This window comes from Vanessa tameamea, chromosome 18 (assembly GCF_037043105.1).
Source record: "Vanessa tameamea isolate UH-Manoa-2023 chromosome 18, ilVanTame1 primary haplotype, whole genome shotgun sequence".
Classification (NCBI taxonomy): Eukaryota; Metazoa; Arthropoda; class Insecta; order Lepidoptera; family Nymphalidae; genus Vanessa; species Vanessa tameamea.
The window spans coordinates 1,807,745-1,834,622 of NC_087326.1; the positions used below are offsets into that span (position 1 = coordinate 1,807,745).

At 29.5% G+C, this 26,878-nt stretch overlaps 1 protein-coding gene across 4 annotated transcripts in view; it reads left to right on the forward strand.

Moving 5' to 3' along the window:
• LOC113400998 (CHH-like protein) overlaps positions 1-26,878 on the forward strand; it is a 70,535-nt gene that overhangs the window by 35,056 nt on the left and 8,601 nt on the right. The window contains exon 1 of one of the 4 annotated variants that reach the window (XM_026640701.2): positions 1,693-1,890. The exons of 2 other annotated variants lie outside the window; for them this stretch is intronic. The gene's annotated coding sequence lies outside the window, so the exon portion shown is untranslated. Of the gene's footprint in view, positions 1-1,692; positions 1,891-26,878 lie in introns of those variants that run through there. One more of the 4 variants, XM_026640699.2, reaches the window with a different exon arrangement.

Consider the following 26,878-nt stretch of genomic DNA (forward strand, 5'->3'; position numbering starts at 1 on the left):
CTAGGGCAATCTTTAAATAGCGTTCTATTTAAATTTAATTTTATAAAAAGGTTAATCGTAGTTGGTATTGCTTATTAAATATTTATTTGCATTGAAAAACCGGTGAAATCTGTGAATCTGTTACGTATGATCAAATCCGAATTTCGACGTATAACTAGATGAATAAAAAAGTCGAAGATAATATTAAACGTCTATTCAAATGTTTAATTAATTAATTTTAATAAAATAAACTAAACAAATAATTTAATTTGCTGTCTTTACGTCTCACGCACAATAAGAGACCTCAATAGTCACACACTAATACTAATGCCATCTGATAATAAAATTGAACGTGGACGGGCGTGCCTTCGTGTTCGAATAAATATAATATATATGTAATATCGACTTACAATTATTATCTGTGGGTGTACCTGTTTGCGGTTTTCAAAATTTTAAGACCAGAAGTAGAGAAATCTATTCGATTCGCGGTGAAACGATTTTATCGTTTCTTTCGATAATTGTAATTAGTCAATTGACATACCGAATACTTACATAATTCTTACCATTTCATAAGACAACTTCCATATTAAATGGTAGAGTTCTCTCTACCATTTAATATGGAAGCTGTCTTGGCGCAGTCGAGAATCGAGTGTCAGAAACAGTGACTTGTACATCATATGATTTTATTTTATATTAGTAGTAATATGCCTCGTTGTTGTAGTGCCTTAAAAGACTGCAATTCCCAATCTTGGAGTCAAGAGTCAATAAAAAGTTATCGGCTTATTCGGTTCAAGTGTATCAGGTCAATATTGTTGTTGCAAATCTGCAAATCTTGACCTGATATCTGTTTTCACATATGAAAACGCCAAGTATTGTGTTGTTGGAGTGTTGTCAACTAAACGCAATATGTGTAAATATATTTTTTTGTATACATATTTGATAACTATAAAATGATAGATACATTATCAATGCGAACAGTAACGCCGTCATAATGTTATATTGCCACGTCCAAAGAAAACGCGAAGAAAAACCCCCGCAATGCGCGTCAAAGTCACAAAATGTTGCCTTAATTAAAAAAATATTAAATATTTTTATTTAGTTTGGTTTCGTTATAAAAAAAATATATTGATTTCATTTCTGGCAATGTAATCAATGTATTTCTTTTAATTGACTCTTTATTACGTAACTATTAATTTAGACAAATATAGAACCTTTGATTGAGCCACATTTATTGTATTTATTAAGCTTCTAAATGAATCATTGGTGCAAAGGGCTTCTGCAGCTGGATCCGACGGAATCCCGGATTGTATCAACTAGATTTTAAATTTGGTAATAAATAGTTTTCTATGTTTTATGCAACCTTTTTTTGTAACGGTAGAAAATAAAATAAAAGAAATGATTGTCATAGAGCAATATATAGAGTTATTAAATATGCCATAGCACGAAGTATATTCTGTCTGTAATAAATAATAAGGTAATGAACTAACCGGAATATGTTTAATCAATTATCGATTCGCTTTTCAAATTATCAAAGTTTTTGCAACGCGATAACGGAATCCAAAAACCGAAATCAAACTAGATTAACGAACGGTTACTCGTTGAAAAAAAAAGCATACGTTTTCATTAGTTATATAGGTGTCGGTGCGCGGTCGCAACTTAAAAAAACGCAGGCTTTCCACTCGGTGACGTAGAATGAGTCAGGCGGGCGCGCCGCCGGCCGACCAATAGTGGCTCTTATCCTACCATATATACTTCAACGGGGACCGGTCGCGCTCAAACTTTGAACGCACGCTGCTACGAACGCACGCACTGCAATATCGCGGGTGACCGTCACGTACAAAGTATCATTCGGTTCTTAACGTTCGCTTGCGCGAAAGTGTTTTGTGTACATCACTACTATCGGATCTAACAGTGAGTACATTTTTTGTTTATCTCTAACGTCATATTTAACAATTTTGGAAACACGCTTAACGTTTTACGTGCTGACATACAGGCACACGCTATTGTGCATCTTTTAATTGAAGAGTTAAGAACTATTGTTGCTTGCCAACTTGACAGATTGTAGATTTGCGTGCGATCCATAATAATTGCGGTTCAATGTTTATAAGGGTTTATTTACCTTTATTGATTATCTGATAAGCGGCCATGAAGCGTAATTGAAACTAGACCAAAGTTATTTTAATTGTTATATGTTAATTAAATGTAAATTATCCTAAAAAAATATTAAAGTCTTAGATTAGATTAAATATGATTTTTTTAAAAAAGTTAGTAAGTTGGTTTCTTAAGCTTTTTAAATGTACAACTGTAACTTGCGTCATAAGCAAAACCTTATAAATTGCATTGGCCATCGTGTTTAATGATTGCACCTTCAAATTATGAATATTTTAATACAAATCTTTCTTTAATTACAAATGGACAATCCGTCTATGATTTATAATCTCTGAACTTATCTGTTACATAAAATAATGGCGCCAGAAGAGATCAAAATTTATCATATCAAAAAAAGTTGGCGAAATCTAAAAGAAGTACTTTCGTAATCCGACTGATATCTTTCGTGATCAGTCAAATTGAATATTTCATCCGACATGTTTAATTAAAAAAGAAACATAAAAACGATCAATAAAACTTTGGCATAAAAACTCTTTGGTATAAAAAGGTTTTTATATTCGGCCTGATTATACTGCTTGTTCATATATACATGTAATTGCAAAAAAAAAAAGTACTGTTACAAAAATATGATAATATTTTCTAATAATTAATGAACATGTAATCCGTTCTTAAGATTGACAGGCATTAACAATATAGAGCGATTGCTATCTGACCTCCTTGAACCGTTAAAGGTAAAAACATATAATTAATTTACGACAATTACAGAGCAATATAAATGAGGTATTTATACTATATTGTTCCAGTTTTTTTTATGGTATCATGTTATAGTTTACATCATACATATTATAGTTCGTAATCATTGTTGTACGTTTATCTTGTCAATCAGTCTTTGTTCAAATCGCCTGTCAGGGACATGAGCACATTACCTACAGAGTAAATAAAAATGTTCTGTTCTTCTCCTAAACATTTTCGTTTAATAATTTATTAGGACTTTTTAACACATACTAAATCTAAACATCATGTATAAATATTTTCGAATGTTCAGTCATTATTATTGTTTATTACAAACGAATAAAAAAGTTGTCATTTTTTAAGTATTTTATTGATGCGAAATAATTGGTTAAAATTGGTCTAAAAACATTGACACGATACGAAAATTATTATATTTAAAATAATTCAAATGTTTTTTCATACAAAATTTTCTAAGTTTATCTTTCAATGTGACTTGTAGTTTTTTCGCACCCGTCACATATATCTTTTTTAATCTGGACAAGAAATATTCTAGAAAGTTCCTTAGACGTTCCACTATGTCAACTGAACTGATGAACTATTGACAATTTACATAACAGCCTACCGATGCTAGAGTAAAACATTGAAAGTAATATTTGCAAACGAATAAATTAAACTAACTTAAAAAAAGTTTTTATATCATTGGAAATATAAAAAAAAAAGATACATTCATAGAGGAAAATGCAGAACTTACTTCTCCTTTGTTATTAAAATCGTATTAAAGATAACAAAAAAAAAATAACATATCGAGAGGCGTTAATGACTACGTCCAATAAGGGTTTTTTAAGTTTCCGAAACGTTTAATTTTTCCTCCAATCGATTCAGCATTTTAGTTGCGGTTACATGAAAAGTAAATACGAACTATATGTTATTTACAACGTCAGTCGCATGTGTTTCTTCAGCTCTTATCTCCGTACTTTGAACCATCTATAGGAAAAATAGATAATCTTTTACCGAAATGGTTCCATTCATATTTAAGATTAACCGTAAAAAAATAACACTATTTCATAAACCAATGATTGATATTTACCAATTAAATACGGTAAAATTATGATATTTTACCATAGTTTTGAAATAAATCTTGAGAAAATGTAAAAATAATATTATTTAATTTAATACCAAAATGGAATATACATATATCTATCTATCTATCTATTAGATGGTTACTGTCGGAAAACCACAAATTATTAATTTGATTCGTATCGACACTGATATAAGATACTATTGATATAAACCTGCTATGTATATTTTCTTATATTCATTTTTATGTACCTATTCATGTTCTTCTGACCGAATCGATCATGATTGTTAATATCAACGGCGAATACCCAATGATATAATGCAAGTGTGTGCTCAAACACAGTATACAGTTTATTCCATCAGTCCCATAAACTAGATATGACCAACATAAAACTAGATGTTAAATACAATACATCCTGTGTCTAGGAAAGCTGTACGCGTTTTGCAAACATCGATTTGCTATCGATAATTTGTCGACTGAAAAACTTGATCTGAGCCGCGTTTAGGTTATGAAGGGCAAATGGGGCAACTGTTGTTAAGTAGTAACCACTGCTCTTAGACATTGCCGCTGTAAGAAATTTTAAATATTTCTTACACCGTCAATGCGCCACCAACCATAGGAATAAGATGTTGCGTCCCTTGTACCTGTAGTTACTCCGTCTCACTCACCCTTCAGACCGGAACACAACAATACTAAGTATTGCTGTTTTGCGATAGAATATCTAATGATGTGGGTGGTACCTACCCAGGCGGGCTTGCACAAAGCCCTACCGTCAAGTAAATAAGTTAACCACTAGAGCAATGAGCCAGTCATTATAAATGATGAATTACATTATATATTTTAACGAACCATAAGCATATAGGTTAAATGCTCAAATATTTAGGAGAAAATCAAACCAGTCGATTGTGTTAGATACAATTGCTTATGTATAAACTATTTATAATAGCAAAAAATAATTTAATTACCGTCATAAATGATCTCCTGACCTCTTCATTACTATACAATTTCTTTACTAATTTGTTTCTAATTAAATAAGACATCTGTCTACAGACTAAGCCGTGCTAAATGACTTATATAAGATACTGTCGCCATCAATATTTTATTCGTAGGACATAAATAGTTTTGTGTCTTTTAGACGCAAATAATAAGCGTTCTATGCGTATGAGGCCGGGGTAGATACATTTATCTCATTTAAATCGATATGTGTAACAAGATAGCTGTTTTGTTTTCACACAAAAACCTCTGAATATTTTGACAAGAAAATATCAACATTATTCAGCATATTTCACTAAAACGTTTTAGCTAAAAATTATCATACAATATATTTCAACATATAAACGTAGACAACGTGTGGCCGCATCTGTTAGTGACATAAATATTGTATCGAGATGTAATTCGAGGAACGGATTGAGATTAGATTGTAAATCTCACTTTACATATTTTTGATCCTATTTGTTATCAAAAAATATTAAAATATAAGATGATGCATTTATGTATTTTTCTTTTTAACACCAAATAATAATAGCCTGTCTTATTTCAAAATATAATTTTCTTTCTCAAATTTCATTATAGTCTATCCAAACACTTTTCCATTATATTGTATACTGTTTAGATGGAACTGTTTTTTGAATATTTTAAAAATGTATTCTGTGTACCTGTGTCCTGACTTTCACTAAGAATTGGTAACCCTAATGTAAGGCGTGAAGAGCTAAAATTTACACTCATAAGGCAACGATATATTTGCCTACGCAATCAAGTGTAACTGTTAAGTTTTGCGGTTTGTTTAAAAATCGGTACTTTCTGGTAATTAGGACTTGTTTCATATTTTTGATATTTTTAATGAATACAAAAGTACTTGCATATGTTTAGGGTCCCACAGCAAAGCAAAATCGTTATAATTTCACTGTAGCAGACTATACATTTTTTTTGTTTATATTAGTGGTGGCAAACGAGCATGAGGCTCACCTGATGGAAAGTGACTACCACCGCCCATGGACATGTGCAACACCGGGGGGCTTGCAATATTAAGTATTTGCCAACACAGAATATACATCTATTTCAAAATCCGAGAATATCTGATTTTGTACCATCGTATTATCTTGATATGGTCTTATTTTTAATGAACTGAAATTGTCAGTATTCAATAAACAGAGACAAATTTGTATTATTTTGTCTCCTGGTCGATTTTTACGAGTAATTATAATTATTATTTGTTAATAAATTATTCATTTTTATTCTAATTATAAATAAAACTAAAAAAAATATGACTAATATAAATATTAACGTTAATACTATTTACAAAACAATACGAATAAAGAACTAGGATTTAAAAATATTTTAGCAATAAAAGCTCAATGTAAAAGACTTCAACGGGATTCAATAAACCTTACGTCACTCTTATCAAAAAGCTATAAATCGTCTTAATAATGTATATGATTCTCATTATAATAAGTAAAATAAGTCCTGTTACGAAACATAAATAGAAACTTACATTACTTCACTAGATTTAAATGAACTATAATCTTAAAAAGGGCTTAATATACAATTATTGTACACAGAAGAATCATACGGATCTCATTTTGAATAAAAATATGAGAACTACTATTTGAATTTGGAATAGGATTCATAAGCTGAATATGTATAACCAATACAATGTTCATCTATCGTTTAGTAATTACAAACATCGTTATTGATTGTTTGTCTATAAAGCTTATTAATGTCTTGAATAACGATAGAGTATTTTAAAGTTTATGAACAAAAATTATTGAATTATTCTCTTTAAAGCATTTTGGAGTAATCATTGAAAGCGATTAATTAAATTTAAAAGTACCACCAGGTTGAAATGTAAATTCGACCGAGCGAAGACGTATTGTATATCGTACAAATAAAAAATAACGATTGAATTGTCTAATAACAATATATTTTCGTTAAGTTTTAAACAATCAGCTCGCAGTCCGAGTTTGTCCATTGTGTGGAATACATAATATATGTTTAAGCTAAAACTAGCGGGTCATATTGAGAAAAGTGCTCTTAAGTTTTACAACTACTTATTGTGTTAAATACACAAGTTATTTCGTGCTTCGAAAACAAACTAAACAGCTCTAGGAAGTAAATTTATTTTCTGAATAAAGGAGTGCATTGCCTCACCGCGATTCTCCACCTCGTGCACAGTGACATTTTAGCTTCAAAACCTCTGAATATGATGTTTAACAACAGTAAGTTTATGTATATGATGTCTAACTTACTGTTAAGTATTGTAGTATCCACGCAGCAAGCATTAGCTTTTCATACATTTATATGAATATACTGTGTAGGATTTTTGCGCGATCAGCAAGCATGTGTGTTGTCTCTAAGATTCATATGATTTTTTTTTACATTTGTTAAGCTTTCAAAACCTGTCAAAGTATCATATATCATATTTGATTTAAAATACAGCTAGTGGTTGTGTAGCATTTAAAAATATTAATATTAATAAGTACTCTTTTAAGTAGTCACATATTAAAAACCATGTCAAAACAGTTCTCATTAAAACCACATAAAATCAACATAAATATACAATCAAATGTCGGCGAATCGTTGTAAAACAGATTTTGAATATATTAATAAAATCGTGTTTGGTAAAAATTTAAATGTCTGAACACCTGGGTGTAAGATGATACCGACGCGAGCGCACCGCCATAAATTATACACTAAATACCATGAAATTTATAGCTAATTGGCTTTATTTAATTAAGTATGTGTTTTATTTTTTCGTTTCGTGTCTGATGAATATACAAAATTTTAAGGCGACGTATATTGCATAGTTTAATTATATATATATAATAAATAACACAATTAGAAATTGACTTCCGAATGTCAAAGTCGAGTTTTCCCTTCAATTTTTCATTGTGTTTTTTTTAGTCATGAGTTTTTTTTCCTGCACGTGCTAGTACACTATAAATTTTTTTGCTCTAAATATTAAATTATAATTTATTAATATTTTCTCTAGTAGTTTAGTCTTGATAACAAAAAAAGTATTAATTTTAAAACAATGCACAATAACTTTTTAAATTACAATGTAGCTCCAAACATTCGCTCTTTCTTCCATTCATTCACAGCTTTGTTACAAATAGCCCTGAACCTTCGTTTTAAAAATAGACTTGCTTATTAAAAAAAATAAAACACGACACGAAATGTATAGTGGAATCGGGTAAAAACATCAATGATTCATTCCATGCCCACCTTTACGAACAATCGAACGACATAGAACTTTATTGTAAAAATCGGAAGGCCTATTATGGCTTGATTTATGCATTTTCTAAGATTTTGCGAAGGAGTAAAATAATTCAAGTTCTCAAGTAAGCAGGTAGATGAATGTAATACTCTATAATTATATTAAATGAAAAAATAATTTCAACAAACCTTTATTGTAATGACCAATAGTTGACAAATAATTATATATTTTTTAATCTGTAGATGCAGATCGAAAAAATCCTTCTTTAATCTACAACGTTTAAGGTTATTTTTAGTTTGATTTTTAACTAAACGTTTCTAAGCAGTTCTCTATCCTCGGCTTGGAATTAAATCTCGGTATAACCATGAAAAAAAAAAACAATTATTTATTGTTTTAGGAATAAAAGAGTAGTTTCATGAAATTCGGTTCGGTGACTTAGTCGTGAAAGCGTAACAGACTGACAGATTTACTTTCGCATTTATAATATTAGTATAGATAAAATTAACAAACAATATATGAACGCCTTTGTATAAAATATAATATACGTGACAACAGAACGAATGACATTTCGACAGCGTTCATACAACGTGTAAACTAACTCCGTACGATTACCAGGAAATTGGTGCAATGTCACTCGTCACATGACCTACCCCACTAATTTGAACGTATGTGTATCCTTACATATGAGTTTGAGGAATGGAATACTCGTAAAAACTGTTTTAAGTTTCACGAAACTTCTCTATGTAATAATGTTTATTTCAATAGTTAATTTACATTGTTATAAATTTAAAAAATTAAAAAGATTAATTGAACTAAACCCTTAATTAAACTAAATCATTCATTCATTGTTTCATATCTCTTTGAGTTATTTGTCAAATTAATACCTATAATATAAAAAAGCAAAATGTATGTAATATTTTAATTTACAATTCGTATTAAAAAAAAAATAATTATTTTGACTTTTTAATTGATAACGTTAAAAAAAGCGATATATTCTTAAATATTATCTTATAAGTGCAATATTTATTATTCGTGAGTTAAGATATACTTTTTACAATATGATATTCAGTATAATAATACAAGTCAAAGATGTGAATCGCGGTGCGAGACTCAGCGGCGACTTAACGCTGTTATCGAGTTGAGTGCACCAACCGGACCGACGGGCTGAGGATTATGAAAATTAAACTCCACATACTTATAACTTGATCTCGAAGAATCGCGAGTGATCGCAACCAAGAATCCAATTTTAATAAGTAAACGTAGATTCCATTTATTGAAACGAAGAATGATGTAACAATTTCATTTATTTAAGAGGTAAGTCTCTTACCAAAGCTTTAACATTTAATCATTGTTTATTGAGTCAACGGCTAAAATGAATAACCTTAAATTACATATTAAACACACACAGAATAATTAAATCTTTGTTTTGATAAATACTTTGATAATTTTTTGTCTCGATACGTCAAATTTTAATTCAAGTTTTAAACACGAAGGAACTCCGGATGTTAACTTGTTTGGTATTCCCACGCAAAATTGTTATTATGAGACAAAAAACTAAAGACGTAAAACTGAAGTCATAAAACGGAAATAATTTATTTTTAACTCTGATGGCTGCCAACTTTTCACCGTAGACTGGTTGGCTCGCTTTACCTTAATAATTTCTTAATCAGACGCAGACCGCTTTTAATAATTAATTAAATATAAAATATAAATAAAAGAAAATCTTATCAACGAGTACATACATCTACATAATAAAATTTTAAAAAGATTTAGTGACATACAACTTCCTAAGCCGGTGGCTCTAACAGGATAAAAATTATGCACAGGAATTTTATTACAGAACGTAGGCATAGGCAATAGTGGGTGAATTTTATGATGAAAGTTTGTAAAGATGTTCGCTTTTTTTTAATGATTAGAATATCGATATCAATGATTGGGCGACTAACGAAAACGACAGCGAATAGGGATGAGATTATTTTAGTATTTTTCGAAATTCACCCACGCGCGAAATTGGTGGATTAGTATCAAATTATTTTAGAAATCTCATCACTTATGATGATTAGATTGGGATTGAAATAATGTAGGCATTAGTCATTTTTGAAAGTCCAAAAACGCAAATTAGTCTTTAAGTAATCAAGATTACGAAAACACTATAATACTTAAGAAAAATCGGTTAATTTCTGTGGGTGAACGGCTAGTAAATAAATAATTTATTATATAACAATACTACGCGTATAACTTACGACTCTACCATTTTTGTATCAAATTTAACTTTAAATTTCAAACAGCCTAAAAAATATGATTATTCTCAAAAACACGATTGTCTCAATATATAAAACTGCGATATACAACTGTACCATTCATATTTATTGACTTCTTAGAAAATGATATATTACGAAATAAAAATATATTTAACATTTTATATAATCGATTCAACGGAAATATCTGTATTGATTAATTATTATAATCGACAGTAGTTAAATGTAGTTTACCTCATTACTCAAGCACGTCCTGTTAAAGTTTCCTTCTTAATATTTACCAAAATGTTAACAACCTAAACCTAATGTCACAAAAATATACTCGTCAAGTTTATATTTAAAATGTCTCTAGTACAGTTGATTATAATAAAATAATAAATTATATAAATTAAACATTAATAATTTGTCATTTAATTTCAAATAAATATAAAGACAGAAATATTTTTTAAATTATTATAAATTTATAAATAAAATTTACAACAATTGTTTTATATGAAAATCGATTTTGTTTTCCCGATTATCGATATAAACTTTGTAAGCAAAGTCAGTTGCATGCTATGTCGTGATTAGTGAAAGGTGATATCTTAATTAAATCTATCGCACGCAGCGTCCCTCGTTCGATTAATTTTGCCACACCGAAGCCATTCACGATCTCTCTACCACACTTTAACGGAAATAGCTAATGCACATTTTAATATATAATTTTAATATCACTCGATATTATAAAAGAAAGTTGACGTTACTGGTGGTTATTCTTTTTAAAATGAATGTAAAAAATATTCCATTTAATTCATAAACAACTAAAATAATTGAATTTAAATATTCGTTCAACAGGTAAAAACAAACGGAAAAATTCTCAATAATATAAAATAAAATTGTTTGATTTAAATTTGCTCCCCCCAGTGACCCCCTCCTCGTGACCCCCCGGATGTATTATGCGTCTGATCAACGTCTGTTATAATAATTCATCGCTTTAGGCAACAAGTAATTACGCAATTAATACTCTTTAGCATTAATAACCATACGTGACTTTTAATGTTCGTAATGAATCATTTAACATTCATTTAAAAGCAGGTTTTATTGTGTATCTTTGTGAAAATACTTCAAAAATATGTATTTTAATCATTTTAATTGTATATTATTATTTATTTAAAACATGTATGATAAATGTGTGAAAACATCTTATTAAAAGATTTAATTGTTTTGGAATGTTTTCTATATTTTAAATATTTTGTAAATATGTATTATATTTAGTTGTAAATCAAACGCAATTTTAGCGAATATATTTTTGCTGGATTGTCTCCTATGGGAGAATATTCATACATAAATATTAATATCATTAGATAAAAATATATCTGTGGATATGTTACAATTAGTTTTATATTCTTAAAAGTAAAGCGTAATAATAAAATAAAAATCTGACCTTAAGAAAATATTAACATAAGGGCGGAAGGAATGCCCTCAAGGGCGCCATAGCTTCCTTGATCTTGTAAAGAATGATAACGGAGTATTTTTATTGACGTGATATTAAAAGTAGTTTAAATTTTTCCACGATAATAATAATGATTGTAGTATTTTTTTGAAAATTAAAAATGGAACGATGACACAATTTTTATTTTTAGACTTTTTAATATGGTAATTCTCTTTTGATTTACTGGATTTTGATATTGAAATTGCAAATTAAGTTTGAAAATACTATTTAATTAAAAAAGTATTGTATATATTTTAAAAAGTTCCATGCGGACAATATTCGAACGCAGTCATCTTGAAGACATGTGCGAAACCGTGCAAAGACATACATATGTTTAACGAAGTTGCAACAGCTGTCACTGGCCTGAATAATTATAACTTGTGAGTTGTGACACAGCTCCCATCCGTATTCACTAACTTCATATACATACCTATGTTTATTAAATTCTACATCCGTCTGTTCATCTACATCTGGCTTTTAGTTTTAATGACTTACGACTTGCAATTTAAAATTTACTTCTTATTCTTTGTTATTAATTCCAGTCACACAATTTAACATTTTTTTTAAATCGAATTTATGTGTTAAAGTCGCAATTTTTGTGGGTCAAAGTAATAAAAAAGCAACTATTTAACACATTGTATTTTTATATTCTTGCTCGATAAAGTTCTGACAATAAGCAAACCTTTTATAGAGTTCATGTAAATAAAACCGTATCGAAATTGTACGTATTATTAATAAATATTTAAATTTGTTGTCCACTTATAAAACAACCGCGAGTGATCTATTAAAAATAACTAACACCAACGATTTATGTAGTTAAATTTTCTCACGTAGATTGTAAAGATGCAACATTTTACCGTATGCAGTGTGCACGGCGTCGTGTTGTCTCCGTGTACTTCGATTACGCACACATAAAAGCTTTCCTTGCCAAGCTAAGGTGCGTACAAGACAAATTAATTTTATTGGATCGCATAAATTATTTTAATACAGTTATCTTTATTTGTAAACGTTTTACTTAAGGCTGGTTCAGTATTTTGATCATTTTGTAATTTATTAAAATAATACGTTTACAAATTATTAAATTATACGAATATTAAGAAAACGGAATATGTATTAGGAGTGTGTTAAATCTGTCTTAAAACTCGTACATACCGGTTATTTTCGGTTAACTCAACTGCGCGTAATCGAGGCAAATTACGTTTGTAATCTACATGCAATCTAGTTTAAAGGCTATAACGAGGCTAGAAAACTGCTCGCCATCCGGGCTGAATGTGAGCGTATCAATTGTACCTTTGCGTAAATACATGGCATTCCATTTCTAACATTTATTATCTTTAATAAGCCCTATACATCACCCGTACATGATGGTGATTATACCAATTACTAGCTTTAAAAAAAACTAGACGCGGTCACAATGATAGAGGTCTTTACCCTGTAATGGGACTGTAATGGGCGATTAAACGCTATTAATAAGTAATAAAAAAGCCGTTTAACACGGTTCAATCTAAACGTGCCCTAACAGAGTGCGTTGCCAAGAAGTCTGCCGAGTCACACGCACACGCGCGTCCAATGTGTGAAACTCGATACACGCACACAAACGTCGGGGAAATCAGTCGACCTGCGCGTACGCAACTCGCTTTAATGACGCCTTATATAGATTTTATTACAAAATAGTGTGAAGACACATACAAAACTATATTTACTACTGTCTCACATGTAATTGAAAAAAAAACTTTGGTAATAACTTTATATAGTATGTGATTTTAATGTATGTTGATAAAGATTCATCCGGTACTTTTTCAAACGAAATCGTATCTATATTTTAAAAACACCGATAAAAACTTGTATTTCCTCTGGGATTTATCCAGTCCATAAATTATTGACATAACAAGCATACGCATAGTTTTTGCTTTATTTTAATATTTTAGTCTGTGGCAAATAATAAATCAATATAAATTTTTAATCTGTAGTTATAAACAAACAAACATTTAGTTTAATGTGTGCATAATTTTTCTATATAGCAACTTATGTTACGAATGACTGAAATCTTGCAACCCGAGACCTTGTATTTGGGTCAGTGGTCATTCAATATTCCTGATAGAAATCGCACTGAGAACCGCGAAGGGCAACTAACTACTGAGTGATTGATGATAAATATGAATGATAAATTACAGATGCATTCATTATTCACCGTCGAGAAGTGCATAGCGCAGGCTATTGTTTCTCATAATACCACTTTTGAACTCTAATACATAGTACCTATATTTAATATCTGTATAAGGCGTTGTGTAGACTATTGACTGATGTATTGATATTGTTTTAAGAAAAATACTAGCAATTATTAATATTTGTACGACCGCGTTCAGCTATTCAATTAAAAAATATATCAATAAATATGATTTGTCATTTCAAACCAATACTGACGGATTACGCTAAAAATACGAATGAACTCAGCTTAAAAGTTTCGTTATAATTATATTAAATAAATAAGTCAGAAATAGTGTATCCTATTTCAAATCATACTCCTCACTATATTTGCTTGTAAAATACATAAAGTTAGGTGCTCCCTCGAGCGATAAATTGAAACTTAAGACGATCTAAAAATAAATTTGACAGAGTGTCCTATTTATTGCAACTAATAATTTCGTTTATAACATCTAAACTTACAAGTATATGGCGTCTTATTCTAATATTATATATTATAAATTTTATATCTTTTATACAAAATACAAACATATATATATATATATATATATATATATACTTAAATTCAAATAAATATTGTAGCGGGCGGACGATTAATATTACGATAATTTGATTAATATAAATATAATTTAAAATTGCACGTCCTCACTCACTAAATAAATATATACAGCGTTTTACATCATTTTAGCAATATTAATACTGTATAAAATATGCAGGAAAGCGGACGAACCAAAGGGGATGGTAAGTGGTCACTATTGCCAATTGTTATTGGCACTGCAATAAATATATACTATTTCTTGCTGCCATTTATGCGCTGCCAACTAAGTTATCGAGATGTTATGTCTCTTGTACTGTAATTACACTGGCGCACTTATTTGTGCCTTGAGTACTTACCACTCAAATATATATATAGATATAAATTTTGGAGTTTTGATATTTGACGGTAGATTGTCTGGTATTTTAATGGTGTAAGATCTCCAAACGCCTACCGCTGTTAAAATATGTTAGTACATTTCAAACAATAGTTTTAATGTTTAATTCATTTATATTGGGTTGATTCATAATTCTTTGTTTGAAACTTGGGTGTCCCCGGTTAATTGTTGTCGTTATCTGGTAGTTGAGTGTGAGTGTAGTTTGCAAATGTCACGTAGAGTGCAAAAGCCACGAAGATTGGTTAGGTATTGTCAGATATATGTATCGTGTTGTGTTTATTAAGACTGCGCGTGTGTGTGAATAAAACATAAATAATTATTTAAAACCAATAATATTTTAGTCACAAAACAAACGACTGAGACGTTTATACAATTTTTGTTTAAAAAAATGTAAGTATAGATAAAAGACAACAATATATACATACTTTTTTTACCGAAGAACATGAATAATGAATGGCGAATGAACGAAATACTCTGCTTACTGTTTTATTTGATTAAACGAACAGAATATATTTTTCCAGTCTAAAGAAATACTTGTAAAATATAGGTATATTTGTCGCGCAAAAACGAAATTAAATATACAGTTTTTATTGGACAAAATAAAAACAGTTTCCACAGCATATAATTGATAATGACACATAATTATATTCAACTTTATGTCAACTGTAAACCGCGACTAACCTTCCTACGTGTAAGTATACCTATCGACGCAAGTTAATTATAAAATTTCATTGTTTATTTATGTAACTTTAAAACCTGAAAATGTATACGTGAAGTTTTTGAAATCATACGATTACGAATATATAAACATATCCTTATGTCATTCACAGAGATTTTGATTTTATAGACATATAGTTATATATATTTATGGATTCGTTGTAGTATATAAAACATTAATATGCTTATATAAAGACATGAATCATAATCAATTGCAATTCATTTTATTAAAAAATAATAATATAATCACTTACAAAGATTTATAGTTTGAATGTTTGCAAAAATATGATAAATGACATTTGACCGTAATAAATGATAGCAAAAATACACTGGTCCATTAGGAGAAAGGAGAAATACTAAGGGCTGTTATATATCAATATAGTCAAGCCTAGCTATAACTTGAAACATCCATTGTGAAATTTAAAACGAATGTACACATATATATTTTGTTGATTAGCTATTTTAAATCAATATACTTTTTTACTGTCTATGAATATATACATATGTAATCCTTCCGATGACACATTATTTAAATAGCATTGAAAGTACGTTGACACGAACGATGCAGGACAATAGAAATTGTCTCATCACTCGCAAAAACTATAAATATACGAGTTATAATCCATTATTCGATATTTAAACCGTTGTTAACAGACACAGGGTCATTTGTTACGCGTTTTTATTCTTTTACGTATTACAATTTTATATTGAACATACTTTCGAAACGTTAAATATCTTCGTTTTTATAAAGGTTTACTTATGTATAATATGATAATATAATATAATACTTTGTTTGTTTTTGTACGTGGATTAAAAGAGACTTACAGTTTAAAAATATTTTACAGATTAAAATTATATTTTAGAAATATTTTAAACACGTTTAAAAAGAATAAAAAAAATGGATTGGTTTGATACATACTATATACTATTTCTATTAGGTTATAACAAAAGTATTTAATATATAAAAAAATACAGGTATGTGAACATACGTGTTTCAAAGATATTTTTAAATGTTACCAACTTTTAAACGTCATTTTTTTTGTAATAAGCCATACATACAGCTTCGTAAAGCTGGGTAGCTTAGTGTACTCAATACTGCGGTCAGATGCAACCTCGACGGTGACCAGTGTCGAACCTGCGCCGTCTCGATTGCCTGCCGATTATGTACGTAAATATAGTACATCGAAATTAACTTCACTATACCATCTCGACTTGATTTGTGAAGTGAGGATTTATTTGTAAAGCCTAAATTATTAAAATTCGACAAAATAAATGTATTTTAATATGACGCTGCCACTAGATTTTACAACGTAATATATTTTTTTTAACGTTGACAGCTGTCTGAAATTGGCGCCATATTATATCTTAGACAACTAATAAATTCACGTCTTTGATACGCATATATTAAGATTACATGGTCTAATCTGTTATTTATACACGCGCTACTCCGTTGTAAGAAAATGAATGAATCATTTTGTTTATTTAACTAAGACGCTACGAATATGTTTATATTGGCGCTAATATAAACATATTCGTTCTGTACAATCAGGTAATTATAGTATAGTATAGTAAAAAAATCAAGATTTTTTTTATGAAAATGTATTAATAAAATATCGAAAAAAATAGGTATAAAAGAAAATACGCAGTTTAAAAATAACATAAAAAAGTTCAAATGACACCTGGCTGTATCGAATTCATTAACATAACAGGTATATAACATTATTTATAAAAAAATAAACAAGAACAATAAATTAGACTACTAATGGACGTATCTTAATTAAGATTTTATTAAATGTTCGAGAAACTTCTCAGTTATGAATGGATCGTCTACACATCAAACGAGTGAATGAAAGATTTTACTTAAGGTTTTCGCAACGATAATTACATTTGGAGTGTTGCCAGTCCTAAACACTCAGGGAACATTCGGTCTTAACAATAAATAAAAAGTTAATGTTACTGGCCAGACAGCGTTGACACGTTTACTTACAGTCAGATAATATTACAAGATAAAATAAAAAAATAAACACGTCTTGTACCAGACGACATTTGTTTCCAATTTCAAAATGGCATCTGTAACTTACTTTTAATATTACTGTTTAATATTTTAAAAAAACAGAGAAAAATTAATTACAATCCAATACAAGTTAGAATAAACTTACAAAAAAATATCTAATTATATAATTTATACGAGTTATTTAAGGATGTAGTCAGTGCTCGGTGGTCAAATGTACTTAAAAATTCTGAGAATTTGTTGTTTCTGTAACTAGTCAATTTAAATGCTATTGACCTCATCAGCTGGTGTTGATTCATTTTTTTTTCTCAGCCAACACACGAGAATCATACCTTGATATATATGTTGACTTAAAAAAGATAATTTTACCATGAAATAATCGTTGAGATTAATTAAAAATATATTTCTATATTCATACTCTAATTATATTTAACTTTAAAATAGCGCAAATAAGTAGTATAACAATTGAATTCTGGATAATATAAATGATAAATAAATAGAATATTACGTTATTGTCCTTATATAAATTATTATTGGCTCATAAGCCTATTGTCTATTAAATGTTGTAATGACGTAAGTGATATCCTGTAAAATAGTTTTCCCAAGGTCTGTACTCTTCATATGGGTCAGTGACTTTAAACAAGTTCCTATTACGGTATTACGCAATGTACACAAAGCTCACTTCGCGAAATTTATACTTAGTTTATATAACAAATATTAGGAAAAATAATAAAAAGTAAAAAAAGTAAATCTTTAATCAGAAAAAAATATTATTTATTAATTTTACTATTATTAACAATTATTTCTTCTTATCGTATTGTATTGTTATCGTATTCATATTGTTTCTATATTATCTGTGCTCATTGTTTGTATAGTCTGTAAGGAACCTAGTTAATAATTTCATACAAGGCTTATATGAACACAAACAATCACGTATACATTCGTTTTATATAAATATTGTAATAGATTTTTATATTGACTTTTGTTTTTGAAAGCCACGCCCGAATATATTGCAAGATCTGACACATCAAAGACCACCCCGACTGTAGTTCACACAAAGTGTAATAATTATTGGTGTCATATTTTTGGCAACAGTAGTGTGGACATTGAAATATGTCAGCCGGGGAAATGTCCTCGGTAAAACAGTTAATTTAGTTTAATAATAATACATGCTCAAAGTCAACCTTTTTTTGTTGTACTTTATGATGTTGCCAGTTTTTATTCTATAATTTCTGCAGTTTATTCGTTCTTTTTAATGGGATTGATAATATACAACGCAATCCCTTATGGCGGATTACTAGATTATGTATTACCAGATTTTCTTAACTCTAGAAAATACTAATTCATCTATGTATTCAGCTCAAATGTATTATTGATTTAATGAAATCATCTGAACCAGTTGTTTACCTAATTAAAACCTCCTTGGATCCTTAGATAAAACGTGATAATGTCCTTTCTCTAAAAGATGTAAGCACATAAAAAAAGTAATTAATAATTATGTAATATCACGCGGATGTACAGAAATAGCTCAGAAAATGATTTGTAAGAAATTATATATAATTGCGTTCTTAGAATAACATTTCAATCGATTCATGGGTTTTATTTAAAGAGTGTTATTATTTTGCAATTAGAACGCGTTAACGTCATAAATGAATGACTGTTCCCACGTATTTTGCTATACATAGTTACTCGAACATTTGTTTTGGTTACGGTTTCCTCAATGGCGATCTGTAGGTTACCGAATCATTCATAAAGTTTATTCAGCGGGAGTAATATTCCTACTTACATTCATTTATTACATCTGTATAGTTTTTTGTTTTTAAATAACTTTTAATACATAAAGGTAACGTATACTCTTCTAAATTATTTAATGACTTGTATAAACTAAGACCTCTTTTATTTTCAGTTTTGGGTATATAGTAGACTTTTAATAATGAATTATATTTTTTATCTATATATTTTTTAGTTTTGTCAGTTATAGGTAAAGCGGAAAAGTAGTGTTTTAATATACATATATTCAAGTAAGTTGTTTTGTATATATTCTTAGAACGTGGTGGTAATTATCATTTACATAACGCCTGTAAGAATTGTTTGTATCCGCTTCCTCTAGTCTCTTTCCGGCTTGTGTCATTTTAACTGCAATTATGCTGTCGGGAAAGGACATTTTAAATTTTATTTTACATATTATAAATTTTTTTTTAATTTTACATATTATATTTATATATTATAAAATATAAACTTATTGATTTACCGTAATTATAAACTTTTTATCAAGCAGCTAATTTTTATTCATAAATCGTTGACTCTCGGTTTCAACGGTCCACAGTACAAGCGTCAATCAGAAAACGGTAGGGTAACCATTTCATACCGATTCAAAATAAAATTCTCATTTCTATAAATTCGAAAGTACATCTCGTGGTTTGTTATTTTTTAAAACAACGTGTGTTGACCACATATCGACCAATCCACATGAAATTTTGTATAGAAAAATAAATAGTCCGTAAATAAAAAAATAAAATAACCTAATACTTTCAGAGAACGTGATAAGAATATGACAGTATCAATTAATGTAATCTTGTTAAATTATGATTCAAAAGTGCTCAGACTATTGCAATAAAGTACCATAATTAATTTTAATAATTTTCCCAATAGAATGATCTGAAATGCAGTTGAGCACCTATTTATGTAAGTTAATTTGCTAACTGAAACATTTGATACGACGAATGTATTAAACGTCAAAATCGTGTAATTATTTCAAACGATAGACAAATAGGAATTATTATGATTCGAATAAAATGTAAATACATGTATCTGCTGATAAACAGGATATAATATATTACTTTTACTGAGGCACTTTTAAAAATGATTAATAAAAATATGAACCGTACTTAATTGTAAATAATCGAATCGGAAAGAAGAAATTAAACAAAAAATTATGTATATTTTTTTTTATCCAGACGTTTACGTTTAATATATTTCGAATTATATGAAGCGTAATTTAATCTAAAATGACTTGTTTTTTTTATTTAAATTCCATCATAATATATATAGTAATGGTAACCCTACTAAAGACTATTATTATGCTGTATTAAATTTATCTCTCGTAATCCAAGGACCACCTGTGCGGTTCAACGCCACTAGACTCGACCAGTCGGTCTGGTTATTTCAACCCAACATGTATTTATACTCATCAATTCTCTTTTAAGCGATTCTACGCCTTATATTGATATGTATATCAGTCAAAGTTCTGAAAACCTTTTCAAATAAAAGGTTGCCGCCGAAGCGCCATTTATGTATTTATTTTATTTTTTTATCTGTATCGAGGTCTGGTGTTCGCAATTAATAACTATGTGCAAAAATAGAACATATCCTAACGTATACATGTAGTTAATTCTCAATTAAAAAAAAAAAATTAACACAATCATACACCGATGAAAATTGTTTTATCTCGCAAAAACAATTTATATCTTATCTTTTCTTATTATATAATATGATACGATTGTCTTATTTAATTGTCGTGATTATAACGAGTTAGTTTATAACATTTTTTGATTGCTCAACAGTTTCTTAGTTTGAAATTAAACTTGCGAAAGCTTGCCGATTAACTCTGAGTCGCCTGTCGTAATGAGAACGTTACGTTCGTTTTATATAAACGAAAGGTGTTCTAGAATATTCCGAGCTTTCCTGCCTCACACTACGACAATTTTCCAACACTTTACTGTGTCTTAAAAGGTTCAGTCCTGTAACTAGTCAATAACCGATCTTGTATTTAAAACTTTACTATTTGATGTCAGAATTCCTCTTCGCTTAGTCATATAAAGAACGGATTGAATGTAATACAATGACATATGCAAATTCGTGATCAATTTATATATTTGTCTATGCCAATCACGGATTATAATGTGTACTGTTACAAAAACAATTCCTTACAAAATAACACATGGTAATATAACCATTCGATTTCGCTACAATTAAATAATAAAAAAATATATATTAATAATGGCAACAAAACAAACGTAATTAGAAAAAAAGAACCTGCAATGATAAATTCGACATTCGTAACTCTATACAGTATCTACAAAATATCCTTGAATAAAATCTTTAATTTACAAAATTTAGCACTTTATATTTTAATAGCATGAATTTCCTTTAAATATTTATAGTAGTAGCTAGATCAGTCGCAGCATGAATCTAAAACTACCATATTACGCAAGCGATTTTACGCGTAAGTGTGCGTGCGAGGCGCAGACTGCAAGGCGCTCACTAGCCAAGCTGCATGCCAGCGATCACATTTAAATACTATTGTAAATCGCGAATTGCCCTGACGGAATGAATTGTTACGGGTGCGTTTGTTACGTGTTGCGCATCACTTTACATATTGACAATATTTTGTTTTGCTTTGAGTTTATTTTCTTTTTATATATTTTCCATTTTCATTTGCGAAATTTTAATATTTTAAAGTCTTACATTGTTGTTAGAATTTTATTGGATACTTTTAAAAATATAGACATATCAATAATTATAATTAAATATACTAAAGTTAAGCTAACCGCTAACTAACCAATATAATTGCTGTTTAATTTTCGCGTCAAGTTTTGCAATAAAAACTGGATTTAACTGCTTGAAACCGAATCTAAATCTAAGGTGGCAAGGCTTTTAATAACGCGAGCTACACAACGCGACGAGCATTGCTGTGTAATTGATTCGAGTCAGGACTGTTTCCCTATCGTATGACGTTTACATAACAATTATTTGATGATGTACACAATTGAACTTTGAAACTGGAATGAGTATTTTTAGCATCCTCAATTGAAAGTTTACCGTAACAGTTGATGTTCATTAAAAGGTAATCTTGATATTCAAATGGTCTTAAGATGCGATATCATTACATTACGTGTTAAAATGAATGCAGAATTACTTTTTATAAAACTCTTTAAACTATCAAATAGAACTGTAGTTCTATATTCCGTTTATAACCCGTTAATAATCGTTTTTTACAGCGAAATGTGTTATATATCTATGATTATTTTTTTTCTATTACGACATGAGTTTATTTGATAAATAGTTGAATTATTTTATAAAATAAAATCAGTTGAGAAACCTTTTCACAACAAAAAACACATTGATACATGATAGTTTAAAGTATGATCGATTTTAAGTATCTTATAAGACTTCGTAGTACTTTTCGAGTATTAAAACTATTTTATTGAGTACTATTTATTTTTATATAGTTATCTTTTAATTATTATACTTTATTTAAAATAAAGATATATAGAATAGCATGAATAGTATGCTTTTAATAAAGAATTTCGGTATGTTAAGTTTGGCCCCAATATGTTAATATGTGACTCTTTGCTTTAGTTTTTGAGTTACGCCCTTATGCGGCTGGAATCTCGAGGTGAGCGTGTACGTTGCAAGTGATCGAATGGCATGACAATTATTTAATTTCTCAACCGACTGTGACGACGTAAAACGTAAATGGTACAATTCATTCAGTAATTGTATATTATTAAAAATATATTTTAAGATATCTAGAATTTATTTTGTTGTACATTACTCTTATTAATTTATTGTAATTAATCTAAATAAAGTTGTTAAGTGTTGTGTTTAATTATGAATTATCTATTTTATTAATCATAGACAAAAAGAGAGCTGAGCAAATGCCATTGTTCAATGGTTAAAGAACATTGACAATTTATAGACATTTCTCACTGAAGTAAGACATTAGTTTGTCGTGTTCGAGATTTGAATTTATATTATTAGGTAATCTCTAGATTGGCTTTGTGTAAAACTATCTTTTATTATTTAACTGTGATTTAATCTGTATTCAAATCTTTTGACAGCTAATGTCAGTGTAAAACAGCTTTAATCCTGTGACCCACATCAATGCACGTGGTTAATTGCCGTTCATTGGGCGGTCTGTCGTGGAACATCGTGACGGCCTCTTAATTAATAGAATACCTACTGTTCTCCATTGCATAAATTGACGCCATTTTAACATTTTCCTTTTATATAAGGAAAAACTGAAATGCTTTATATAATAGAAACGTTTAGTACTACAATAGTGGCATAATTGCAAAGGAAAAAAGCCATGATGCAAAAAAATAATGACGTTTTTCTAATTGCAATGACTCAATTGACGTAATTACTAAAGATTAAAAGTATTCTTCATAAGAATACATTTAAATTGTTCGAGGAAATCGCAAGATGTCTGAAGTTCAAGACGTATGATATTTATTATCTATATTCTCTCTTATTACTTATTTGGTTTAATTACAATGTAAAGATTACATTTGGTCGTGTCAATTGACAGGTCAAAGTAACTATAGTCTATAATATATGTTAGTACAGTTTGTAAATTGTTAGTCTGGTCTAGTTACTGAAATATACGACGGCAAATTGTGAAAAAAGTTCGAAACGAATACTTCATTCATTCTTTATTCAACTAACAGTTAGGCGGTTTTTCTATCAAGAAATGCTCTTTTGACGTTTCGTACTTTATACGTTACATATTTACGAAACAATTAAAGGCTTAGGTCTTGCGCCTGATCACTCACCGTTCGTTTAGGATCACCGTGCCATCTATCAGGGATAGAGTGAATAGAGTGCGCATACACTTATGCACCCCCTACATATCTGGTAGAAATTTTATATACATATTTTGATTTAGCAGTTTTTTTTCAGCTAGGCATTAAAATCTTCTTATTTATTAGTAGATGTATACTCTTTTACGTCGAAAAATTCTATCATCAATATCGTGATCAAGAGGACATAATTACATATTAATTACAAAACTCATATATAGGTACTTTTACCTTTTTTCTTCTGGGTCATAATATCAGGATTTCAAACGAGTCGTAAGTTAAGCCAGTTTTTTATAATTCGTAGTAGATTTACCAAAGTGCAAATTGATTCTTTAAAAGGATTGCCTCTATATATGTGTCCTGATAAATCCTGAGTGAAACTAGGAAGTAAGAGCACACGAATTCAGCTAAGGCCGTCCGCGCTGAGGTCGCGCTGAAGGTTGACCAACATGGCGGCTTCCGATCGTATTGTCTTTTAGGTTTAATACGGCTCGGATCCGACACTATACATCCGAATTACTTGCAGTAATATAAGATTTCATTTTAATTAATCTTAATAAAATTTAATAAATACTGCTAATATAATAAGGTTAATACGAATGCGCCTAATTGTTAATTAATTAATTTATTACAACGATATGACGTAGTATTGTTTATCCTTATAAATCTAATGCACCTATTAAACCACAAAACTTCGAGTATTTACCTTTTTAATTTGTAAGTTTTTAAGGATTCTCCTATACCTTTAGAATTTGTACGTGTTGTCCGTTTTTATGCAAATAACAGTGTGTGGTAGTAAAGTATATTTAATAGATACATGATATTAAGATGCAAACGTTAAATGTCGAGACATTAAAACTTAATCATGCCTGAGTCATTTCAATTTAAAATCGAAAAGTCATGTGTCATGGCATTTTATTGTCATTATAAATTGCCATACCTATTGGCAACTCAATTTGTAAACGTAAATAAAATTCGAAACAGTGTGAAATAAAATATTATGGATATTAGTTACTGATATTTATACATAAAATAAACTTTGACAATATTTCTGCGGCCAAGCACTGTTTAAAAACACTGGCTCACTCGCCCTTTAACCGAATATTTCACACAATGGCCTACACAAAGCCAGGCAATAATTAGAAAAACATAGACCATATTTTCACAACTGAGCCACCTACCCCAAGGTTAAGAACTGTTTATTTCAAGTTACATTCTCTTTTTGAATATCTTTCTCGAATAAGTTTAATTTTATGTTTTTTAATAAAACTCTTTTGTTTCGCTTAAAAATATATATATACATGTATGTATGTACCATTAAAATAGGAAAAGGTTTATTGGTTTGTTCTTTGACCTTACAAGACAAGTGGGTCAAGGGGAACGGCTACACGCGACGATTCTAAACAATGATACCTGCTTATTATTTGCCACTGTCATCCCATCAAGATTCGTAACTAACTAGTACACGATTACATCTGGTTAATATCAGTTTTACAACTTACATTTTTTCTATTTTATTTTTAAAACCAGCACAATAATGTTCTGTTTCGAACATATATCACATCACCGATTTTATAATTGCATACATTTATTCTTATTACGATTTTATTAAAACTAACTTTGCTTGTGAATAACAATTAAGATCGCTTTGTAAGGGCGATAGGAAATTTAAATAAATATACAGTTTAACTCAAAGTTGCAGTCTATATTAGTCAACAAACTTGGTGCCATTTCGTCTAAAGCAATAACCATTTAGTGAGAACCGTGTACACAATCTGAATTTCAAGTTGTATTTATCCGAGAAGGGAGGCCAATACACACTGGTTAATGCAAATCAGTATTTTCCCGTATGTTTTTGTAAACAGATTAAATATAATAGTTTATTGCTCGCTAAGTGCAGCTGTTGTCGTCATTCAAATCAAATTAAGTCGTGCACTTTGCATACACGATAATTTATTTTTTTATTTTCTTGTTAGGTGTTTTGCATCCCAGGTGTAGAGATAACATAATATTTTGAAATATTCACCCAAGTCTCAGGAGTAAAACTGTTATTAAATCGTAGAATCAAGGTATTGAGGGCTGAGATAAAACGCAGCTGGGAGCAATTATGGGCTGCATTCTTAAAAAAAACTTATGTACGTACGCTTTTTATAAAAAGAAAAACGCAATGTTGAACGCATTTCAGCCTCGATCAGGGCTGTCGGAATGATTCATATCGATTGCATTATTTTAGAATATTTAGTTTTTTTTTTAATATAACTTACTTCTTACATCTTTTACGACTTGTTGGCTTTATATGTAGGACTTTATTAAGTTTTTCGAAGCATGTATTATGTTATGTATTAATTAACGAACCATAAAATTATATTACAGGTAATTTACAAAGCACATGTTGATTTTGCATAAAGTTAACGTCTTAAACCATGTCATCCTAGCATTTTCTATAGAAACTTAGTATATTCTTTTAAAATGAATATTTTTTGAATAATTGTGGTGGTATGTTATCTGGCAACCCTGCCATTCGCATGGGTGGCAGCCGAGCAGTCTAGCATCGAACGCATCGGTATGCGTGTGAGTGCGTGCGAACGA